Consider the following 26,027-nt stretch of genomic DNA (forward strand, 5'->3'; position numbering starts at 1 on the left):
TCTTCCCCTGGAGTTCAGCCTGGGACGGCCAAATTCCTCTCCAACCATAGTCTCTGATGTGCAGACATTCAGATGCTTCTTCTCTTCTCTCCTTCTCTGCCGCACTGCTCTGCTCCTCTGCCATTGGAGTTTGGGCTTTTTATGGGTACAGGGTTAGGGGTGTGGTGGGCCAGAGTGGTTTTTGAAAAGGCAAAATTCAGGCGTGAAAACAGGGTTGTGAAGTTCTCGTTTGGGGCTGCAGGCCCAGGTTTGAGGGCAGAACGCTTGCCAGGGACCCCACCCTTTTCTACCTAGTATTTCTATGTCTCCTGTTTGTATCAGTGCCAAGGCTGAAAAACCTTGTTCTAAAGCAATGATGTCTAAACTGAGCCTGCTTTTCATAAAAAAATTTAAAGAATCACCTGACCAGCTTTTAAAAATCCATATGCTTGAGCCCCACCCCGAAGATTTTGATTAAGAAAGTAAGAAGAGGATCTCAGGGGACTTGTGTTGTTCAAAAGCTTTCCAGGTGATTCTTAGGATTGGCCAGATTCAAGAACTATTGTATTAAGGTACACTGACTCTCAACTTTCAGTTTAGAAGAAAACCACCTGGTAAGCATCAGCAGTACTCTCAGAATAGGTTAATAACTCTAAGGCCATTACCTCTTCTGTTTAATTTCTCCAATTACCTCCCTCTCAATTAATGGGGTCATTAAGCACTTAAGACTTGCATTCATTTCCCTCTTCTCTTTTGTAATTCTTTCATTCTGCATAAATCTCGTTTGCAAATGATTACAACTTGTTAAATATTGTACACTTTCTGTTTACAAACAGAACAAATGACCTAGAAAATGTTTGGCAGCTGTCTTTGTTCGTTAGGGTTTAACAGGTAATCGCTGAGTAAACAAGCAGCTAGCCCTGTAGGTGGCATGGCATGACATATTATAGTCCATTTCGTTGCTACCAAATAACTTAATGCATGCAAGTGAAATTCACTTTAAATGATTCAAAGTTGCTTACTTTAAGGTCAGTATAATTCCACTGAATTTAGAAAAGTGTTTAAATGAATTAATTTTAGGTTTAAGGTTTTCATCTGCTTTCCACTTTCCATCATTCTGTAACAAATTACATAAAGGAAATATTCCCTGCTCTCAAGAAACTTGAAAGGAAATACGATGTAGTTGTGGAAATGATGCATAAATATAAGTAACTACAAGAAACATGTCAAACATTCTAAGAAGAGTTATAAACTTGAGAGGAAGGATCTTTTCAGATGAAGATCTAGGAAATTTTTATGGAAGTAGCAGCATCTTATCTCCCCCTACAGCCATTCAAAAAATGTTTGCTGGTGCCTACTCCATGCGAGGTCCACCATATTAGGAGCTAGGGATAAATAGACACAATCCCTCTACTCATGGAACTTACTTTCCTGGAGAGTAGTTAGCCAGTTAATTATTTATTGTGTGCCAAGCATACAAGCAGACAGGCAATTATGATTCAAAGTGATAAATGCTAAGATATAGGAAGGACATGGTACAATTAATTCTTGGTTGGATTTTCATCACATTGACTCTTTTCTAAGCACAGGCATTTCTCTGACCTCATTTGCAAGGATGGGATCACAGGGCACTCATTCACCCTTAGCAACAATTAATCATGATATGGCCTTTAATATCTGCCATGTAGTGACGTGTTGAAATTATCTCTTGGATACTAGTGTTAACTCTGGCCTTCTTCAGGAATCAGTAAATAATTGTAACTAAGGATCTACCAATATAATTCTCAATTTGTTAATACTTCCGATAAAGCTTACTGATAAAACTAAAATGTATTGGCTCTTGTCTATAAATCTAGTAGCTATGTCAATTGTGAGATTATTCACATACATGATCAGTATTCAGAAGTTTATAGTAATGGCTGGCTATTATGAAACATTTAAAATATACCAAAAGTAATATAACAGACAATTACTGACCAAAATGCCTAAAAGATAATACTGTTTTGCTTTTTTTGCCTTCAGCTCTGTCTTTTTGCCAGTTTCTTTATAACACAAATGAAATAAAACAATAAAGATATAGCCAAGGTTCCCTTTTGTATCCCTATCTCTCATTCCTTCAGGTTTTCTTCCTTCCAGAGGAAACCTATATCTTGAAGTTGGTAAACTGGCATTCTAAATCTCATATATTAAATTTTTTTCTATATATGTATGCTTGCATAAACAATATACACTATTGTTTGTTTAACATCTACGCAAATCAATACAATTGTGTGTATCCTTTTGCAATTTGTATTTTATTTTAAAGGTATGTTTCCATGATTTTTAGATGCACATAGATTCGGTTCATTCATTTTAACTGCAGAACAGCAGTCCATCATATGACTAAGCCACATGACCCTACTGAGAGGGCTTTTCCTCTTTTGTGTTCATAGCATTCACTCAACCTTATCTGTAGCAATATTTCCTCGTAATATTTTTAGTTTGCCTTTCCTTTTCTTGGTAAGTCCTGTAGAGGTTTGTCCACTTTATTAGCTTTATCAAAGATAAAACTTTCTTTTATTTTTCTGTTTCATGAATTCTTGTTGTACTTTTCTATGTTTATTGGTTCCATCTTTATTTTTTCAGTTTTATGGAAACATAATTTATATACAATAAAATTCACCAATTTTAAGTGTATAATTCAATGACCTTCGACAAATGTATACAGTAGTATGATCACCGACACAATAAAGATACAGAACATTCTAGCAGCTCAGAAAGTTCCCTCATGGCTTTTTGCAGTTAATTCCCTCGTTTCTCTCCCTGAGCCTTGGCGACTACGAATCTGCTTTTTATTATTATAGCTTTGCTTTTCCTGAGACTTCATATGAACATAAATGAATAGTATTTTAGCTTTTGTGTATGGTTGCTTCAGTTTGGATAATGTTTTTGAGTTATGTCCATGTTGTTACATGTATCCATAGTTTGAGTTTTTTTTTTTTGTTGTTGTTGTTGTTTTTTAAGTGCTAACTAGTATTCCATTGTCAAAATTGACTATTCTGTTCCATGAATCTATGTGTCTCTACATAAATCACTGTGTTGATTATGTGACTGTTGAGGACGTCTTGAAATATGGTAGGGCAAATCTTAACAATTTTGTTCTTTTAAAAGGGCCGATTGTGACCGGGCGTGGTGGCTGACACCTGTAATCCCAGAACTTTGGGAAGCCGAGGGGAGTGGATCACGAGGTCAGAAGTTCTAAGACCAGCTTGGCCAAAATGGTGAAACCCTGTCTCTGCTAAAAACTGTAAAAATTAGCCGGGGGCAGTGGCAGGCACCTGTCATCTCAGCTACTCGGGAGTCTGGGGCAGGAGAATTACATGAACCTGGGTGGCCGAGGTTGCAGTGAGAGATCATGCCACTGCACTCCAGCCTAGGTGATAGGGTGAGCCTAGGTCTCAGAAAACAAAACAAAACAAAACAAAACAAAAAAACCAGGCCAATTGTGATTTTGATTGGGATTGTGTTAATTCTGTAGATCAATTTTGGGAGAACTGACATCTTAACAGTATTAAGCTATCAGATCCATAGCATTGACTATGTCATCATCTATTTAGGTCTTTAAACATTTCCCTTAGGAACATTTTATAATTTTCAGTGTACAGGTATTGAATGTATTTTCTCTAAGTATTTCATTGTCTTTTCTCCTTCCTTCCTTCCTTCCTTCCTTCCTTCCTTCCTTCCTTCCTTCCTTCCTTCCTTCCTTCCTTCCTTCCTTCCTTCCTTCCTTCTTTCTTCGAGATGGAGTCTCTGCAAGTCTCACTGCAACGTCCTCTCCTTGTTTCAAGAGATTCTCCTGCCTCAGCCTCCTGAGTAGTTGGGCAAGCGCCACCATGCCTCACTAATTTTTGTATTTTTAGCAGAGATAGGGTTTCACCATGTTGGCCAGGCTGGTCTCAAACTCTTGACCTCAAACAATCCACCCACTTTGGCCTCCCAAAGTGCTGGGATTACAGGCATGAGACACCACGCCTGGCCCATATTTATGATGATATTATAGATAATTTTTAAAATTAGTTTTTCCTGTTGTTCAGTGCTAACATATGTTGTTTTTCCAGTTGTTCAATGCTAACATGTAGAAGGAAATTTTGATACACTGCCTTTTAATTTCCATTTGGTTCAATATATTTTCTATTTCCCTTGTGATTTCTTCTTTTACCCTTAGTTATTTAGAAGTGTATGTTTAATTTTCAAATACTTAGGGTTTCTCTATATATCTGTTTGTTACTGATTTCTAATTTAACTGTTGTGGTCATAGCACATACTTTGTATGACTTGAATTCTTTACATCTGTACGGACTGGTTTTATGGCTAAGAATATGATTTATTTTGGCACGTGTTTTGTGTGCAATTACAAAGATTGTTAGGTGACATTTTTATTTAATGTCAATTTCAAGTTAATTGAAAATATTGGTCAAGTCTTTACACCTTTACTGATTTTCTTTTTCCTTGGTCTACACTTAAAATCTTTAACTATAATTGTGAAATTTTCCATTTATCTTTTCAGTTTTAACACTTTTTTTGCTTCAGATGTTTTGAATCTGTTATTATTTGCATATACATAGAAGACTATTATATCTTCTTAATGAATGAACCTTATGTCATTATGTATTCATGTTGTTTCTCTCTGGTAATATTCCTTGCACTGAAATCTAGTTCATTTGATATTACTATGACTATTCAAAGTTTCTTTGGATTGTATGGGCATGGAATTTATTTTTCTCTTATTTTACTTCTAACCTGTCTGTGTATTTATATTTAAAGTGGGTTTCTTTTGGACAACATACAATTGATTCTTGCTTTTTAATCCAATCTGACAAACTGTGTCTTTAATTGACTATTTATACCACTTACATTTAATGTGATTAGTATGGTTAGGTTTTTATCTACCATCTGCTATTTGTTTCTTATGTTCTATATCTTTTCCCTCTTCTCCATTTTCTTGCCTTTTTTTGGTTAAGCTGATTTTTTTTTAAATAATTTCATTTTTATCTCCAGTCTTGGATATCTATTAGATTTTTCTCTAGGGTTTACAATTACATTGTGAACTATTTATAGTTGGACACTGAATCAAAATGTACCACTTTCCGGCCGGGCGCAGTGGCTCACGACTGTAATCCCAGCACTTTGGGAGGCCGAGTTGGGCGGACCACGAGGTCAGGAGATTGAGGCCATCCTGGCTAACATGGTGAAACTCTGTCTCTACTAAAAATACAAAAAAAAATTAACTGGGCGTGGTGGCGGGCACCTGTAGTCCCAGCTATTAGGGAGGCTGAGGCAGGAGGATGGCATGAACCTGGGAGGCGGAGCTTGCAGTGAGCTGAGATGGCGCCACTGCACTCCAGCCTGGGCGACAGAGCAAGATTCCATCTCAAAAAAAAAAAAAAAAAAAAAAAAAAGTACCACTTTCCATCCAGCGTAAGAATTTTAAAGCAGTATACTTTCATTTCCCTCTTCTATCCTTTGTGCTCTTGCTATTGTAAAACTTACTTCTAATACAGTATACATTCAACAAACTTTTGGTTTGGTTTTAAACAATAACTTCTTAAAGTTTTATTTTAATGAGAAAACTATTTAATGGTTATTTTATATATTAATAATTTTCAAAAGTCTTCTTTCTTTGTGTATATCCACATTTCCATTTGGTGTCATTTAATTTCTGCCTGAAGAACTACCCTTAGTATTTCTTGTAGTGGGAAAAAATTAAAATTCTTTCTGGATGATGATTTTCTCAGCATTTGTTTGTCAATGAAAGTCTTTACTTAGCTATCATTTTTGAAAGACAGATATTTTTGCTTTGTATATAACTCTTGGTTGCCAGTTTTTTCTTTCGATGTTTTAAAGATGTCACAGCATTGTCTTAAAGTCTGTCTGGTTTCTGATGAGAAGTTGCTTTCATTCTTTCCTTTGTTCTGCTGTACATGTAATGCCCCAACCCCGATTCTGGCTTCTTTTAAGGTTTCATCTTTATTATTGTTTTTCACCAATTTGATTGTGATGTGTATTGGTGTGATTTTCTTCATGTGTCCTGCTTAGATTTCAATGAGATTTCCGGATCTGAAGTTTTATAGTTTTCATCAAGTTTTTAAAATTTCAGCCATTATTTCTTCAAGTGCTTTTGTTTCCTTCCTCTTTGACATTGTCCCATTGTTTTCACTCTTTCATTTTGGATAGTATTTGTTGCTATGCCTTCAAAGTAAATTACTCTTTGGTTCTGCAGTGTCTAGTGTGCTAATTATTTTTAGTAAATTTTTCATTTCACATCTTATATTTTCACTCCTAAAATTCAAGTTGAGTCTTATTTATATCTTCCTTGTGTTCATGTTTTTCTCTATCTTCTTAAAGTGTGGAGTTGATTTTGCTGTTCTAACATTCTTATTTGTTAAATTTATCATCCCTGCCATTTCTGCGATTGATTGATTGATTTTTGCCCCCTCTCGCTGTGGGTAGTATTTTCCTGCCTGCTTGCATAAACTGGTGATTTGCCATTGGATTCTGGTCACTGATGGTTGCTGGATTTTATTTCTTTAGATATTTTTGGGGTTTATTCTGAGATTCAGTTAAGTTAGTTGAAATGAATTATTTTTTAAAGCTTGTTTTTAAGTCTTAGGTAAATCCAAAGCAGATTTAGTCTAGGGTTAATTTGCTCCCATTACTGAGGCAATACCTTTTTGAGGATTCTGTCTGATGCTCCAAGTATTAGGAAGTCTTTCTTTCTTGTTGGTTTGAGCATGGACTACTCCTAATGAGAAGTGAGCTGTGAGCATTGTTGCACCTATTCCTTTCTGATGGCTCTTTCTTTGGCATTAGGTAACTTCCTTGCATGTATGTGTAGATCTACACTTATGCAAAGACATAGAGGGGAACCCTATTGCAGATCTCTGATGCTGTCTGTGTGTATCTCCTGACCTCCTAAAATTCTGAATTCTGTCTTCTTAAGTCAGCAAGGCTGCTGGACTCTGTTTTGTTTTCCTCATTGCACTGTAGTCTGGAAATTCTCTTCAGGCAGTGAACTCGGGCAATCATAAGGCTTACCTTATTTGTTTCCCTTCTCTTTGGGATCACTGTCCAGCACTGCCTGTTTTCTGATGTCTAAAAACCACTGTTTCATATTTTATCTCCTTTTCAAGTTATTTAAGATGTTAGGATAAATCCCATTCCTATTTGTCTATCATGGCTGAAAGTGAAATTCTCCCTGCAATTTTTTTCAGTTTTCCTTGTTCTTTATCTGCCTTCTTGAGTTGAAAACTTAACTCATTTAATATAAATGTATGTATTTTAAAAATAAGTGTAATTAAAAAAAGGATATTAAATGTTATGAAGGCTAGGAATTTAAGCACTGCATTCACTGTTCCACAATTCTACATGTGTTTGTATGTTGCACTTTCAATTCAGTTTGAAATCATTTAAAGTTTCCATTGTGACTTCGTTTCATGAGTTATGTTCCATGAGTTACTTAGGGATGTAGTTTTAGTTTCAAAATACTTTAAAAAAATGCCTTTTATTATTTCTAATTTGGTAAGTTCAGATAATGTGCTGTGTGAAACTATTTTTTTTTTCAAATTGTTGAAATTTTTGTGAACAACTATTTGATTGCTTTTTATATTGTCCCATATATATTTGAAAAGAATGCATATTCTATGTTAGGTGCAGTGTTGCATTTATATATCTAATGGACCACATTTAGTCAAACTTACTACAACCATACCAATTATTTTACCATTTAGATGTGTCAATTTCTTTCATTTATTTATTTATTTATTTATTTATTTATTTATTTAAGATGGAGTTTTGCTCTCTGCCCAGGCCGGAATGCAGTGGCATGATCTCAGCTCACTGCAACCTCTGCTTCCCGGGTTCAAGCGATTCTCCTGCCTCAGCCTCCTGAGCAGCTAGAATTACAGGTACCCGCCACCACACCTGGCTAATTTTTGTATTTTTAGTAGCAATGGAGTTTTGTCATGTTGGCCAGGTTGGTCTCGAACTCCTGACCTCAGGTGATCTGCCCACCTAGGCCTCCCAAAGTACTGGGATTATAGGCATGAGTCACCATGGCTGGCCTTTTAGATGTATCAATTTCTGATAAAGGTATGTTAAAATTTTTTACCATGATCTGACTTGTCAATTTCTCATGTAGTTTTCAGATTTTGCTCTCTGCTTAGAAGTTTTACTATTACGTTTTTGTGCTATATTAAGTTTCCAGTGCCATATGAAATAATAAAGAACTCCAGAATCTCAGTGGCTTCCAAAAAGCATTTATTTCTTGCTGAAAGCTCTGTAGGTCAGCTGGGGTGGCTGTGCTTTATCCTGCTGGGTAGGGTCAGGTTTATTCCATATTCTGTTAACTCCAGGACCAGTGACTGCTCAGAGCCTGTTCTTCTCAAGACGGGAATTTATTAGAGAGAAAACCACACCACAAAAGCATGTTTAAAGCTTCTGGTAGATGTTACTTCTGTTTACACCCCGTTGGCTGAGATAAATCACATAATTAAGCTCAACATTATCAGGGCTGGCAAATTAACCCTGTCTCAAGGGTGGCACTACAAAGTTATATGGTAAAGGGGATGAATATATAATTCTCTTACATGGGGAGAGTAAAGAATTGGAAGCAGTAATCTAAGATACTACCACAATTATATATTAATAATTTTGATATCTTCTTGGTGTATTAATTTATTCAACAAATACTTTCAGGATAACTACCACATATAAGGCACTGCCCTAGGTAGATGGGAAATACTAGTGAACAAAAAATACAAAGATCCTGCCCTAGTGGGCTTATATTCTTCCAGGGGAAACACATACTAAAAAAATAAACATGATAAGTAAATTATATTATTATAGGTGCTATGGAACAAAGAAAATGCAAAACAGATGAAGGGTGCTTGGGAACTGGAGGGAGCAGAAGAGAGGTTGTGGTTTTAAATATGGTGGTCAGAGTAAAGGACTGTTCCATTATCATCTTTTTGTTTTTGGCTGATATTAACATGGCTAAACCCACTTTATCGCCATTAGAATTTGCATGGTGTAGAAGATTAACTTCAAAAACATCTCTAATTCTTTATTCTTCCCTGTATCCACACATTTTGCAGATCACCTGCAGATTTTTACCATTAAGTATAGGAGTTTGTTTCCCTGCTCCTTGAATCTGGGCTGGTCGTGTGATTTACTTTAGCCAATAGAATTTTCTGGAATGATGATGTGCCAGTTCTGAGCCTGTCCCTTAAAAGGACTGTGCACTTACTCCTACTGTCTCTTGGAACCTGGCTACTGCCATGTGTACAAGCCCACGCTAGCCTGCTGTATGATGAGAGAAATGTGAGGAAGAGCTGAACCAGCTAGCCACACCCCCAAATACATGAGAGAGCAAAGCTAATCCATTGATAACCCATCAGATGACCCCATCTAACCTACAGATGTGGGCATCACATAAATGTTTACTTTTCATGTGGTTTTTGTTATACAGGATTATCGTGGCAATAGATAATGGGTACATATGGTATATACTTTTTATCCTTTCGTTTTCAATCTTGCATATGGTGTTTTCTTAGTGTATATTTTGCAAGTCACATATAGCTGAATTTTAACTTTTTTTGCCCATAGGGTTTGTAACTTTACATTTTAAATAAACCTATTTATACTTATATTTTCTTATAATGTCCAGTTAATAATACATAGCTTCATCACACCAAGTAAGATAATTCTTGTAAGAGACTTTAACTTCATGCTTATCTATGCTCCTCTTCCTCTAAAGTATGTTGACATCACCAAGAGTTTTAGTTCTAGATAATGATTCAATTTGTTTAAATAGTATTCCTGTTTTTTGAGAAATAGACACTTAATTATATGTTATTTCACAGATGTGTCACCAGCAATTATTTTAAATTATGCTAATTGCTTAATTCTAAGAGACTCTTTTCCTTCGCATTTTAACCCTTCTGATATCAAGAGGCATCTCAAAATTAGTGTGTACATTTTATATGGTGTTTCTCCTTGGTTTATATTATTCTAACATTCCTCTATGTCCTTTGTCTCTGCCTGGTCAAGTCCTCATCCTTAAAGACTTAATTGTTTCCTCCTCCAGAAAGTTATCCCTGACCTTCTGGTTCCCATCTCCATGACTTTAATATCAATCATGTTTTGTTACAAAATCTGTTTGAGTGTCTGCATTCCTCACCAGGGAAAGCTTCTTAAGGGAGGCTCCAACTATTGTCCACTTTATATTCCCCTTGGATCTTACATATTTCTAGAGGCATACATAATTAATACATGTGTGCTAAAGCATAAATTAAGCAACACATTGAAAGGTAGCTTACAAGAACTGTGAGGGGTCTGAGATTTTACTCTGTTGCAAGCTAACAAGTCAGCTTGCCACAATGTCATGGATGCTGACAGAAGATAGAAGACCTCCTGAGTTAGAGTCAAAAACAATTACCCACAGTGAAAGCAGTAGCTGGAGCGCAAACTTGGTTGCATTGGTTTCTGGAGCACCAGTTCCGCAGGGCAGCTTAGGTGGTCCTAGACCTATGCTTGCACAAACATGGGTTGTGTCGTGGGAGACAAATGTGGACCCTAGAAAATGTACCACTGACAGCAGCCGTGGCTGAAAGGAGAGCTTACAGCATTTCTCAACGCTGCTCACTGGAAATGGCCATGAGAAATATTCTAGATAAAGAGTGGTCAGGGCCTTGCATCCTTGGCATAACCCACTAAGACATCTAGGCATTGAAGAGACCCACGGAGTAGTGTTTCTCAATAGTAGAGAAAGCAGTTAGATGCAGATGGTGTTTTTTACTGTTATGATAACAAAACAATAAAAAGCAGACATAAGAACATTTGTTACTTCCTCAGGCCGCTGAGCATGGGGTTAGCAGTTCCTTCCTTGGCCTCCATTGTACCATAATAGAAAATCACAATGAAGACCTTGAACTATCCAGTAAAAGTTAAACTGTTTTTTTTTTTTGTTTTGTTTTTGAGACGGAGACTTGCTCTGTCGCCCAGGCTGGAGTACAGTGGAGCGATCTCAGCTTACTGCAACCTCCGCCTCCCGGGTTCAAGTGGTTCTCCTGCCTCAGACTCCTGAGTAGCTGGGACTATAGGCACACACCACCACGCCAAGCTAATTTTTGTATTTTTAGTAGAGACAGGGTTTCACCATGTTGGCCAGGATGGTCTTGATCTCTTGACCTCGTGATCCGCCCGTCTCAGCCTCCCAAAGTGCTGGGATTACAGGTGTGAGCATTTAAGAAGACAGGATGTGTATAAAATATAATCAATTTTACAGAAATTCTAGCTGAAATGCTTAAAATAAAGGTTTGTGTTTTAAAGAAATAAGGTTCAGAAATCTAGAAAGTTAAGGTATATAGAACTAGTCAATCTTTGACAATGGTAGATAAAAATGTTCAAAATTCTTCTTGCGAGACTTAAGGTAATGATATGTGGCCAAAGTTGACGTGTATCCATATTACTAAAAACTTTTTTTTCCACATATTTGCCAGACGCTTATGTATATCTTTTTGGCTACTCATTGCTATATTTCAAATACATAAAATGTAGATTTTATTCAATTTACCTTAACACTTTTAGAAGACTTTGAGAATAGCATGTAAGGGACTTGCTTTTCTGTTTCATCAGTAATAATGTGACCCATGACTGGATGACATTAATAAATGATGTTCCATACTAAAGGCAATTCTTGATAAGAGACATTATATTGCTCTAATACACATGAACCATGAACCAACAACATATATTATTTTTTACAGTTTAATTTCCAATTTCTAAAAGAATTCTTCTCCACAAAGATCACAATGAATTTCAAGTGAGATTTAGGATCGAATTTAAATGAACTTAGAAAAACATTTACTTGTATTTTATCTTATTTCTCATTTCCCAACTATTCTCTAAATCATAGAACTCATAGGAAATATTAACTACTTTTTAATTTCTCCTTGGGAAATTCACCAATTTTATACATTCTGAACTAGGAATTTAACTAGCTCCTATACATTTACAGAAAGAAATTGACTGCCACATATTTGTGACTATTGTTATGAAAAGGTAAACACTTTATCCTCACTACTGAGTTGGGAATATATCTAGATGATGTTTATGATTATTTCTTAAACAAGATATTTGGGGAAGCTCTACTTGCAAAACATATTAAATGGCAAAGAAGCTTTGGTTAGAAGTAAGGAGGGCTATAAAGAAGAAATAGGAGTAGAAAATAAAAGGGCCAGAATAGATAAAAGAAGTCTATTTTGTAGGCTTGGGGAAGGGAGTGCTGAAGCTAAGGGTGGAGCAATGGCATACAGAAGAAACTGGGGACTTCCAGGGACAAAAGGGAGGCAGGAGGAGAGGAGTGAGGAGGGGCCGGCGAGGTGGCTCACGCCTGTAATCCCAGCACTTTGGGAGGCCAAGGCAGGCGGATCCCCTGAGGTCAGGAGTTTGAGACTAGCCTGACCAACATGGTGAAACCCTGTCTCTACTAAAAATACAAAAATTAGCTGGGTGTGGTGGTGGGCGCCTGTGATCCCAGCTATTGGGGAGGCTGAAGCACAAGTGTCTCTTGAACCCGGTAGGCAGAGGTTGCAGTGAGCCGAGATCGCTACACTGCACTCCAGCCTGGGCAACAAAGAGCAAAACTCCGTCTCCAAAAAAAAAAAAAAAAGCAATTAGGACAGGTTTTCTCTAAGGGATATGGCAATCACGTAACAGGACAAGAAGGTAGACAGGAGCTTAGGGGAAGGGGCAGAGCTGGGGGTTTCAGGAAATACTAAGAAAAGGAGCTTGAGGGCAATGAGGGTGGAGCTGACTGGCTGCCAGACCACCTGGAGGGCTGTGCTGGGGAACCAGAAAGAGCTGTGTGGGAAGGAAAGGGATTGGAGGCTAGGCACGGTGGCTCATCCCTGTAATCCCTGCACTTTGGGAGGTGGAGGCAGAAGGATCTCTTGAGCCCAGGAGTTTGAGACCAGCCTGGGCAACATAGCTAGACCCCCATCTCTTAAAAAAAAATATTAAAAATTAACCAGGTGTGGTGGCACGTGACTGTAGTCCTTGCTGCTTGGGAGGCTGAGGTGGGAGGATCACTTGAACCCAGGAGGTCAAGGTTACAGTGAGCCATGATCATACCACTGCACTCCAGGTGACAGAGTGAGCCCCTGTCTCAGAAAAGAAAAAGAAAAAGCTTGTCAAAATGTGCAAAACCTTTATAATAAAAGCTCCAAAATATTGCTGAGAAATCTAACAAATAAATTAATGATTATTTGGATTTGTTGTTGTCTTCAGATGGAGATGACATTGTTTTACAGCTTTCTTTATTTAAAAAAAAAATAATAAAGGGAGTGGGATGAAGCCTGGGCCTTGGAGAGGGAATAGGACAAGGAAGTCCTAGAGGAGGCTGGGGAAGAGAAGAGCCTGGGTGTGTATGGGAAGCCATAGCCTCCTGCCTGTCTAGGAGGGAGGCCACACAGCCGGAACACTGTTTCTGGGACCAGATAAGAGATACAGTGAAAGGGAGACATGCTTCCTTTTCATGTCCCACTTACAATGGTTTTGTAGACCATATATGGTAATATGTATACCACATTTTCAGAAAAATTTCAATAATATCATTTTTATCAGCCGCAGAGCTATCTATTATATGACCAGAATTTGTTCTTGTTGGACATTTATATTGTTTCTAGTTGATGTTTGTATGAGCATGCTGTACTGAATGTCCCTGTAGCTAAGTCGTTGCTCACAATCTCAATAATTTCATAAAGAGAAATTGCTGGGAAGGGGAGAGTAAGTGTGGGGAAGGGGAATGCCAGAGCAAAGGACATAAACAATTTTAAGGTTTCAGATAAGTAATTTTCAAATTGCCCTAATTAACATTCTAACACAAGCCTATGATGATCTCTGCTTCCCCACGTCCCATTATCACTGAGTATTATTTTTAAAAAAGGTGAGATTTAATTACATCTTAAATAAAAAAGACATCTTTCTTTAAAAAGTAACAGGATGACTGCAGATGTACAGGCATCAAGACAGATTATCAGTAGGCAAGTTCATGCTGCCTCCCAGTGGCACATACAAAACTGACAAGATAGAAAACCAAGTCCAACTAGATAGGGACTATCTGAGCAAGTCATCAATATTAATTTATTTATAGCTAAAGTTTTATAAAGTGAGTGGAAGAAACACAGAAAAAATGGACTTGATCTTAGCATATTAGAGGAAATGGGAACTAGAAGGAAAACATTCTTACCGATGACTAGAACATGTGACATGATTGTGTATGATGCACTCAGAGATGATTTATTAAACTGAGTGATAGCAAAAAAATTAACTTTTTGATGTCAGGCTAGGAGGAAAGATCACTCGTAACTTCTTTGAAGGGGCTATGGGACTACCTATATCTTGTGTATTTCACATCTGTTTCTTCTACAAGACAGTGAAGACAACAAGGTGCAGTCTTCTAAGGTAACTATCTCCCTGAAAAGAACACTCATAACAGTAATTACGTATTCTGTGTCTTAGACCACCTTTGGGGAAGAAAGTTTATTTTAACATTGAAATTGTTTCTGTGTGTAAAACACTATGCTCTCTAGGGACAAAGCAGGAAAGGAAAAGGGAAAAAGGGAAAAAGTTGCGCAAATGATGGTTTTTGTACTAAAAGGAGTTGTTTATCTTTTGCTGTTTTCCAGCGTTCCATCCTCTTCTCTGTTTATCTGTTTCTGCATGATCTCAACTACTCCTAGGACTGCAAATACCACTTGCACAGTAATCCACTTGCTTATTCAATCTTTGACTTAGATTCACTGTGGATAAACAATATGCTTAGTATTATTTCCATGAGACTTGATGTTGGAGAAACACACATCAAATAATCATATCAATAGGCATGTATTTATAGATTATGATAAATAAGGGGAAAAGTTCAGGTTACCAAGAGAATGTATAACTTAGTGGTTCTTAAACATTTTGCTCTCATACCCCTAATGCTCTCCTATCTGTAATGACTGATGATTAATTTACTGATAATTGGGTACTTGCCTAGATTCCTCAATCTTTTTTTAAAAAAATAAAGCACTACAATTAGAGACTACCTGACTTGAAAAATGATTTTCTACTTAGCCATTAGAATTGTCTACAATCGTAGTTGCTGGGAAGCTTAACAAAAAGACTCTAAAAAAATTATATGTGTTATTATTTCACTTAGATATGCCTTATTTAACACATATACTCAGAAAACATACTGTTAATTTTAAGACACTTTTTCAAAACTCTTTTTTCAATGAGGTATAACATAAATATATACAAAGTGCACACATCTTCAGTGTACAGGTCAATGAAGGTTTTTTTTTTTTGACAGAATCTTGCTCTGTCACCCAGGCTGGAGTGCAGTGGTGTGATCTCGGCTCACTGCAACCTCTGCATCCTGTGTTCAAGCAATTCTTGTGCCCCAAACTCCCGAGTAGCTGAGATTACAGGCGTGCACCACCATGCCCTGCTAATTTTTGTATTTTTGTGTTTTAGTAGACATGGGGTTTTGCCATGTTGGCCAGGCTGGTCTCAAACTCCTGACTTTAAGTGATCTGCCCACCTTGGCCTCCGAAAGTGCTGGGATTGCAGGCGTGAGCCACTGTGCCCAGCCAGATCAATGAAGTTTCAATTTTATAATGAGTTCATTTCTACAAAACCTTGGAGTTTGAGTGTGCAGCCTCAATGAAATAAAGTACCTCTTTATTTCGAGTTTTAAGTACCTTAAGACTTCTTACTTACATTTTTGGATTTGCTCTAACAGAACTTTCCCTTGGGTACATTGTATTGTTTAAAAATGTTGAAGAGATGGAAGAAAACAATGTCCTTATGTTTTCTAGAGTTTCCAGATAAAATATACAATGACCCATTAAATTTGAATTTCAGAAGCTAATAATTTTTCAGTGTTTTAGTATATCTGGAACATACTCATACTAAAAAATTGTTATTTATCTGCAATTCAAATTTAACTGGGTTTCTGTATTTTTACTTGCTAAATCTGGCAACTCTACTCATGGTCAACTCCACGTTGTGTCTAATTATCAACAGCCCTACATGCACCAAAATACTCCATTTCTACTGCTGTGCTTTATGTCTCACATAAATTTGAATAATATAGAAAAAGACACAATGGCCCTACAAAGGAAGGCTTCACGATGCTACTATTTTAAACAGCTGCTTATTTGTTCAGTGTTTCAGGGGAATTTACACTTCAGGGTAACAAACAATAATAAATATAGGCAATGAAGACTTTTTTGTTTGTTTGTTTTGAGACGGAGTCTCGCTCTGTCACTCAGGCTGGAGTGCAGTGGCGTGATATCGGCTCATTGCACCCTCCACCTCCTGGGTTCAAGCGATTCTCCTGCCTCACCCTCCTAAGTAGCTAGGATTACAAGTGTGTGCCACCACACCTGGGTAATTCTTGTATTTTACAGGGTTTCACCACTTTACAAGGTTTCATCAACAGGGTTTCACCACTTTAGCCAGGCTGGTCTTGAACTCCTGACCTCAGGTGATCCACCCACCTTGGCCTCCCAAAGTGCTGGGATTTTGCCTCCCCCAAAATACCTACCCAGATGACTTAATATAGTTGAGTTTCTAATTTTTCAAGGGACAGTTACTTTCTGTTCTTCCTATATATAATGTCATATAAATTGCTGCCGAACACAAAAAAATAGAGTTGTGTGGCTCATTTTATGAGACTAGTGTAATTTTTCAAATAAAGTTTTTATTTTAAAATTACAGATTTACAGAACAGTTGCAAGAAGAGTAGAAAGAACATGTCACCTCCCCATTTGAAAGTAAACTACAGGCATTATGCCCAATAACCCCCACTACTTTGTCTATTTCCTATAAACAAGGACTTTTCCCTACATAACCCTAACATACCCACGGGGGTCAGGAAATTAACATTATATACTTTAATACCATCGAATCCACGGACCCAATTCAAGAGTCTCCAAAATAGACAAATAGAATTAAATGCAATAACTTAAATAAATATCTGATTAACTGGTGCTCAATAAATAGACATTCTTTTCACTAATTCACTGGGGACTCCTGAGTTTCTATCCTGGTAGTTGCAAGATAGATGTGTCTGCATGATCTCCAAGCCTTGGACAGCCAGGAAGTGGGGTGATACCACCCCAATGTGTCACACCCATATGACAAGGCTACATCCTGTCCACCACATTAGCCCGTCCAGAGTCTCTCCATGGCCTGTCCCTGAGAGACAAGGCTGTAAGGCTGCCCACCTGGAGCCTAATACCAGCTTCAAGAACTCCCAGTGGGCACTACCCTTACCGGGCCGCATACAACCTCTGCCCTCAGGAAGGCAGGGACAGCGTCAGGCGGGACGCTTTGCGCAGCTGCAGGCCTCCCCTGCCGCACTCGGCCTTCAAGCCCGCACATGCTCCCTGGGGCCGCTGCGGGATTACGAGGGGGTGGGTACAGGGCCCGAGTTTCCGGCCATCTTGGGCCCTAGCGGTATTTTTCCAGCTCCGGGAAGATAGGCCTGACCCGCCGCAGAGATTTTTGGTAAACCCCAGCTCGGCTTATGTATGGTTAGCTTGCTCCAGGTACTATTGATTTCCATGGTACTTCCCCACTTTTCTCCTCTGACCCACAGGGGCTTTGGCCTCCCAGGGGCGGGCTGGGAGCTGAAGTCTGGTGGGATCCTCGGCTGCCTCTGTTCTCCCTACCTCTAATGGCGGCGGCGGCTCAGACTCAGCTCTCCCACCTGGGAGCAGAGCCCTTCCTCGAAAAATGCAGTTATCAGAGAGGGGAGCACCCAGCATACGGGGTCAGTGATGGCTGATCCTAGTGTCAAGCTGTGTGTGAGTGTGAGAGAGAACCTAATGCCAGGGTGTGTGTGACACAGTGATCCTAATGCCAGGGTGTGTGAATGTGAGAGAAACCCTAATGTCAGGGTGTATTAGTGTGACAGAGAGATCCTAATTTCAGGGTGTGTGTGTGTGAGTGAGAGACCCTAATGCTAGGGTGTGTGAGTGTGACAGAGTGATCCTAATGCCAGGGTGTGTGTGTGTGAGAAACCCTAATGCCAGGGTGTGTGTGTGTGAGAAACCCTAATGCCAGGGTGTGTGTGTGTGAGAAACCCTCATGTCAGGGTGTGTGTGTGTTAGACCCTAATGCCAGGGTATATGAGTGTGATCGAGTGATCCTAATGCGAGGGTGCGTGTGTGTGTGTGAGAAACCCTAATGCCAGGGTGTGTGAGTGTGAGAGATCCTCATGCCGGGAAGTGTGTGAGTGTGAGAGAAATCCTAACGTCAGGGTGTGTGTGTGAGAGACCCTAATGCCAGGGTGTGTGTGAGTGTGAGATAAATCCTAATGCCAGGGTGTGTGTGAGTGTGAGATAAATCCTAATGCCAGGGTGTGTGTGAGTGTGAGATAAATCCTAATGCCAGGGTGTGTGTGAGTGTGAGAGATCCTAATGCCGGGGAGTGTGTGACTGTGAGAGAAATCCTGATGTCAGGGTGTGTGTGTGAGGGAGACCTTAATGCCAGGGTGTGTGAGTGTGAGAAATCCTAATGTCAGGATGTGTGAGTGTAACTGAGAGATCCTAATGTCAGGGTGTGTGTGAGAAAAAGACCCTAATGTCAGGGTGTGTGAGTGTGACTGAGAGATCCTAATATCAGAGTGTGTGAGTGTGAGAAATCCTAATGTCAGGGTGTGTGTGTGAGAAAGACCCTAATGCCAGGGTGTGTGTGAGAGAAATCCTAATGTATGTGTGTGTGTGTGTGTGTGTGTGTGTGTGAGGGAGACCTTAATGCCAGGGTGTGTGTGTGTGTGTGTGTGTGAGGGAGACCTTAATGCCAGGGTGTGTGTGTGTGTGAGGGAGACCTTAATGCCAAGGTGTGTGTGTGTGTGTGAGGGAGACCTTAATGCCAGGGTGTGTGTGTGTGTGTGTGTGAGGGAGACCTTAATGCCAGGGTGTGTGAGTGTGAGAGATCCTAATATCAGGGTGTGTGAGTGTGACTGAAAGATCCTAATGTCAGTGTGTGTGTGTGAGGGAGACCTTAATGCCAGGGTGTGTGTGTGTGTGTGTGTGAGGGAGACCTTAATGCCAGGGGGTGTGTGTGTGTGTGAGGGAGACCTTAATGCCAGGGGGTGTGTGTGTGTGTGTGTGGGAGACCTTAATGCCAGGGGGTGTGTGTGTGTGAGGGAGACCTTAATGCCAGGGTGTGTGTGTGTGTGTGTGTGTGTGTGAGGGAGACCTTAATGCCAGGGTGTGTGTGTGTATGTGTGTGTGAGGGAGACCTTAATGCCAGGGTGTGTGTGTGTATGTGTGTGTGAGGGAGACCTTAATGCCAGGGTGTGTGTGTGTGTGAGGGAGACCTTAATGCCAAGGTGTGTGTGTGTGTGTGTGTGAGGGAGACCTTAATGCCAGGGTGTGTGTGTGTGTGTGTGTGAGGGAGACCTTAATGCCAGGGGGTGTGTGTGTGTGTGAGGGAGACCTTAATGCCAGGGGGGGTGTGTGTGTGTGTGTGTGGGAGACCTTAATGCCAGGGGGTGTGTGTGTGTGTGAGGGAGACCTTAATGCCAGGGTGTGTGTGTGTGTGTGTGTGTGTGTGAGGGAGACCTTAATGCCAGGGTGTGTGTGTGTATGTGTGTGTGAGGGAGACCTTAATGCCAGGGTGTGTGTGTGTATGTGTGTGTGAGGGAGACCTTAATGCCAGGGTGTGTGTGTGTGTGAGGGAGACCTTAATGCCAAGGTGTGTGTGTGTGTGTGTGTGTGAGGGAGACCTTAATGCCAGGTTGTGTGTGTGTATGTGTGTGTGAGGGAGACCTTAATGCCAGGGTGTGTGTGTGTGTGTGAGGGAGACCTTAATGCCAGGGTGTGTGTGTGTGTGTGTGAGGGAGACCTTAATGCCAGGGTGTGTGTGTGTGTGTGTGTGTGTGAGGGAGACCTTAATGCCAGGGTGTGTGAGTGTGAGAGATCCTAATATCAGGGTGTGTGAGTGTGACTGAGAGATCCTAATGTCAGCGTGTGTGTGTGAGAGAGACCCTAATGTCAGGGGGTGTGTGTGTGTGTGTGTGTGAGAAATCCTAACGTTAGGGTGTGTGTGTCTGTGAGAGAAATCCTAATTTTAGGATGTGTGTGTGAGGGAGAGATCCCAATGCCAGGTTGTGTGTGAGTGTGTGAGAGAAATCCTAATTCTAGGGTGTGTGTGTGTGAGAGAGAACAATCCTAATGCCAGTGTATGTGTGAGAAAGAGATCGTAATGCCATGGTGTGTGTGTGAATTAGATTCTAAGCCAGGGTGTGTGTGAGTGTGTGAGATATGCTAGGATTGTGTTAGGAAGAGATCCTAATGCTAGGGTGTGTGTGTGAGTGTGAGAGATCCTAATGCCGAGTTGTGTGTGAGTTGTTGCGTGCGTGTGTGTGTGTGTGAGAGTGTGTTAGTGTAGACCAAAAGACATAAAGAGAGTTAAGGTATGGAGGTGCTTTTCTAACGAAATTTATCTTTGATGAATCACTTAATTGTTGTACCACTTTGGTATGCATTCAATTTTTCTAACCTTTTGAAATTAACAAGAAATATAAGCTCTTTACAGCATGTCAGCTAAAACAGAGGGTCAAGTGAATACCCTTTTACCCCCTAGAACTCTTTTTCCAGTTCCATCTCCTGATTTATTTGTTTGATATGTACCCGTCACACTTTCCTCTATTTGTATATGAACACATAATCATGTATACATGTAAGATATCATTTTAATATCTTTTTTATATTACTCTGACCTCCTTCCAAATTGAACAGGATTCTTAAGACCTATTGATCAGAGCGAATAGAAATTTTTTATTAATAATTACAAATATTAAAATAGGTCCTCTATGAATTATTCTTTTCCTCCATTAATGAACATTTAGCTTGTGCATGTGTGCCTGTGCATGTGTGTGTATGTGTGTGTGTCTTATAGCTTTAGTGAAGTATATCTGAGATATAACAAACCACATATTTGAATTGTACAATTTGACATTTGACACATGTATCCTCTATGAAACCACTATAAACGACATCATAAGCACATCCATCACCTTCAAAAGTTTCCTTTGGTCCCACTCCAACCTGCGCTCCCCTTACCCAAGTCAATCATTGATTTTTCTGTTACTGTAGATTAATTGGCATTTTCTAGGATTTTATACAAATGGATTCATAAATTGTATATTCTGCCTCTGTGTTTCAGCATAATTGTTTTGAGAATCATCCATGTTTTTATGAGTATCAGTGCTTCATTCCTTTTTTTTTTCTTTCTTTCTTTGAGACGCAGTTTCCGTCTTGTTGCCCAGGCTGGAGTGCAATGGCAAGACCTCGTCTCACCGCAGCCTCCATCTCCTGGGTTCAAGGGATTCTCCTGCTTCAGCCTCCAAGTAACTGGGATTACAGGCATGCGTCACCACATCTGGCTACTTTTGTATTTTTAGTAGAGACGGGGTTTCTCCATGTTGGTCAGGCTGATCTCGAACTCCCGACCTCTAGTGATCCGCCTGCCTTGGCCTCCCAAAGTGCTGGGATTACAGCATTCCTTTTTATTGTTGGATAGTTTCCATTTTGTGCGGTACGACTATTCTATGGTTCCATTGTTTATTGTGTTGACAAACATTTGGGTTGTTTTGTTTTTGGCTGTTACAAGTAGACTTGCTGTGAACAGTCTCCTACAAGTTTTTGCATGGACATATATTTTCATTTATCTTGAGTAAATGCGCGGAAGTGGATTGCCTGGGTCATGTGGAAGGTATATGGTATATATTCAACTTTTAAAGAAACTTCCAAACTGTTCTCCAAGTGTTTGTACCATTTTACAATTCCTTCTGCAGTCTGTGACCTTTCCAGTTACACTATACCCTCACCAATGTTTGGTATGGTTGCCCTTTAATTTCAGCCATTCTAGCAGATGTGAAGTGTTATCTTAGTGTGATTTAATTTGCATTTTCTTAGTGACAATGATATTAAGCATCTTTTTCAAATGCTAATTTTCCATCCATAAATCCTCTTTGGTAAAGTGGCTGCTAAATCTTTTACCTATTTTTAAATTGGATTTTTTTTTTTTTTTTTTTTTTTTTTTTTTTACTATTGAGTTGTAAAAGTTCTTTATATATTTTAGACACAGGTTCTAGGTTATATGTTTTGTATTTTCTCACTCTCTGGCTTGCCTTTAGTTTTTTTATTGTGTCTTTAGAAGAGCAAAATATTTTAATTTTGATAAACTGATGTATTGATTTTTTTCCCTCTTTAGTAGTTTGAATTTTCTTGTGTCCTATTTAAGACATCTTTGCCAAGTCAAGTTACCTTCGATTTTCTATTTTTTTCTGAGAAGTTTTATACATTTAGTTCTTATATGTGGGTTTATATTCCATTTAGAATAAATTTTTGCATATGGTCAGTTTTTTTTCCCTCTTTTAAGCTTTTGGCTATCTAACTGTTAAAGCATCATTTGTCGAATTGCTGGCACCTTGGTTGAAATCGTTTTATCTTTTATTGACTTTATCTAGGTCTTAATTCTGGATTCTATGATCTGTTCCAGTGAATTATATTTCCACACCAGTACTACACCAGTACCACAGTGTCCTGAGTGCTGTAACTTTATAATTAGTCTTAAACTCAGGTAAGCATAAGTTCTCAAACTTTAATCTTTTTCAGTTTATTTATTTATAACCGATTTAGACCATTCTGTTCCTTTGCATTTCCGTAAAAGTTTGAATTTCTACCAAAATGCATTCCAGGATTTTGATTGGGATTATGTCAGTTCTGTAGGTGACTTTGGGAAGAATTGATACCTTAAAATTAATTTACATCATCTTTAATTTCTCTTAGCAGTGTTTTATAGTTTTAATTTTGTAAGTGTTTCAATAAACATCTTTCAGTGTATATTCTTATATTCATAAGGATAGATTACCAAGAGTAATCTTGGTATCAAAAGATGTGAGGATTTTAAGATTAATGGTGCTATAAGTTTACATGACAAAAATATTATAAGAATTTATTCTCGGGCCGAGCGCCGTGGCTCAAGCCTGTAATCCCAGCACTTTGGGAGGCCGAGACGAGCGGATCACGAAGTCAGGAGAGAAACCCCGTCTCTACTAAAAAAATACAAAAAACTAGCCGGGCGAGGTGGCGGGCACCTGTCGTCCCAGCTACCCGGGAGGCTGAGGCGGGAGAATGGCGGGAACCCGGGAGGCGGAGCTTGCACTGAGCTGAGATCCGGCCACTGCACTCCAGCCTGGGCGACAGAGCGAGACTCACCGTCTCAAAAAAAAAAAAAAAAAAAAAAAGAATTTATTCTCTTACCTGGAATCTATGAACTTTCATTCTCCACATCTTCTTCATTTGTTCTGGATATAATCATTCAGTTGTTTTTCCTAACACAGTACATGGAAGAGGAATTTTCATTTTTCTTTTCCCCATACCAGTGATATGGAACATATTTCTATGTTAAGGATGCTTTATATTTATATTCCATGTTACAGTTTTTTTTTTTTAAAATCTGTCATGTGTCTATTCATATGCTATTCTTTTTTTTTTTTTTTTTTTTTTTTGAGACAGAGTCTCGCTCTGTTGCCCAGGCTGGAGTACAGTGGCACGATCTCGGCTCACTGCAAACTCTGCCTCCTGGGTTCATGCCATTCTCCTGCCTCAGCCTCCCGAGTAGCCAGTACTACAGGCGCCCTCCACCACGCCCGGTTAATTTTTTGTATTTTTAGTAGAGACGGGGTCACCGTGTTAGCCAGGTTGGTCTCAATCTCCTGATCTCGCCGGCCTCGGCCTCCCAAAGTACTGGGATAACAGGCAAGAGCCACCGCGCCCGGCCGATTGTCTTTTCTGTATAGCAGTTTTAGCATATATGTACCTAACTGTGTTCTTCATTCCTTTTATGGTTTTTGGGTTTCTATCTTTTTTAAGATTGTCCACCTTATCCTAAAATATTTTAAATGTTTTTCTAAATTTTCTTTTAACTTTATGGCATTTTGAAAAGAATTTTGTTTCAGTGTTTTTTTCTTGACTGTTAGAGAAGAAATGTATGGCCATTTATAGAAAAATTCGAAATGAAAAAATCAGAAAGAAGGAAAAATTACTGTCACTTAATATAATCCATGGGAAAATAAGTGTTTTCTTAAAAAATGTTATTATTATTTATTTATTTTTTTGACAAGAGTCTTGCTCTGTCAACCAGACTGGAGTGCAGTGGCAGGATCTCGGCTCACTGCAACCTCTGTCCCCCAGGGTCAAGCCATCCTCCCACCTTAGCCTCCTAAGTAGCTGGGACCAGAGGTGCACGTTACCATGCCCCGCTAATTTTTGTATTTATCGCATTGTGTTTCTCCTTCAACAGTTGATGAAATTTGGGTAGTTTTCACTTTTAGTTGTTAGGAATAATGCTACTGAGAATTGGTCCTGTCCAAATATTTGTGTGGATGTGTGTTTTCAGTTTTCTTTGATCTATATCTAGTAATGGAATTGCTGTTTAAGTTTCTGAGGAATCACCAAACTTTTTGAGAATGGCTGCACCATTTTACAGATGCAGATTGCAGGAGGGTTCTCATTTCTCTACATTCTTGCTAACACTTGTAATTGTTCATTTTTTAAAACACAAGTCATCCTAGTGTGTCTGAAGTGGCATTTCATTGTAGTTTGCATTTTCCTAGTGACCGATGATTTGACTATCTTTTTATATGCTTATTGGGCTTTTGTGTATCTTTTCTGAAGAAATACGTAGTCATATCCTTTGCCTGTGTTTAGATTGGATTGTCTTTCCATTGCTAAGTTTGAGGTCTTTGCATATATTGTGCATCAAGCCCCTTATCAGATAGATGATTTGCAGATATTTTCTGCCATTTGGGGGGTTGACTTTTCACTTTTCTGATGGGTCCTTTGGAGCACAGGTTTTTTTTAAACTTTGATGATTCAATTGATCTTTGTTTTAATCTTTTGTCACTTGTGCTTTTGGAACCATATTTAAGAAGCCATTGCCTAATTAGGTTATTGTCTTGATATGTTTTCTGTTCCTTATAGCAATACCTGTAACTGGGTAATATATACAGAAAAGGAATTTATTTCTTACAATTATGGAGGCTGAGAAGTCCAAGGTCAAGGGGCCCTATCTGGTGAGAGCCTTCTTGCTAGTGGAGATTCTGCAGGTCCTGAGGTGGTACAGGGCATCACATGGACAGGGGGTGAGCATGCTAGTTCAAGTCTTTCTTCCTCCTCTTATAAAGCCACCAATCCCACTCCCTGATAACCCGTTAACCCATGAATGGATTAATTCATTCATAAGGATAGTACACTCCTGACCTATTCACCCCTATCAAATGTCCCACATCTCAGTAATTAAGTTGCAATGTGAGTTTTGGGGGGGGCAAACATTTAAATCATAATAGTCATGAAGATTTATTTCAATTTTTTTAAGGGATGGATAGCTTTAGTTCTTATCCGTAGGTTTTTTATCCATTTTCAGTAGCTTTTTGTGCAGATGCTCCTCAACTTACAATGAGATTACATCTTTTTTTTTTTTTTTTTTTTTGAGACGGAGTCTTGCTCGCTCTTTCGCCCAGGTTGGAGTGCAATGGTGTGATCTCAACTCACTGCAAGCTCCGCCTCCTGGGTTCACGCCATTCTCCTGCCTCCTGCCTCTCAGCCTTCCAAGTAGCTGGGACTACAGGCACCCTCCACTGCGCCCAGCTAATTTTTTGTATTTTTAGTAGAGATGGGGTTTCACCTTGTTAGCCAGCATGGTCTTGATCTCCTGACCTTGTGATCCGCCCGTCTCGGCCTCCCAAAGTGCTGGGATTACAGGCGTGAGCCACCGCGCCCAGCTGAGATTACATCTTGATAAACTCATTTTAAATTGAAAATACTGTAAGTTGAAGATGCATTTAATGCTGGCAACAAAAGAGATGGTCCCTGACTTACCGTGGTTCAATTTAGGATTTTCAATTTCACGATAGTGTGGAAGCAATACACATTCAGTAG

General features: G+C 39.2%; 1 protein-coding gene across 4 annotated transcripts in view; it reads left to right on the top strand.

Annotated features, from left to right (window-relative positions):
- The window catches only part of LOC105479857 (tudor domain containing 15), a 72,398-nt gene that overhangs the window by 26,241 nt on the left and 20,130 nt on the right, over positions 1-26,027 (top strand). For 3 of the 4 annotated variants that reach the window (XM_011738179.3, XM_011738183.3, XM_011738181.3), the window contains one exon: positions 22,553-22,665. The gene's annotated coding sequence lies outside the window, so the exon portion shown is untranslated. Of the gene's footprint in view, positions 1-15,382; positions 17,619-22,552; positions 22,666-26,027 lie in introns of those variants that run through there. The other variant, XM_011738180.3, reaches the window with a different exon arrangement.

Source organism: Macaca nemestrina, chromosome 13 (genome assembly GCF_043159975.1).
Source record: "Macaca nemestrina isolate mMacNem1 chromosome 13, mMacNem.hap1, whole genome shotgun sequence".
NCBI lineage: Eukaryota > Metazoa > Chordata > Mammalia > Primates > Cercopithecidae > Macaca > Macaca nemestrina.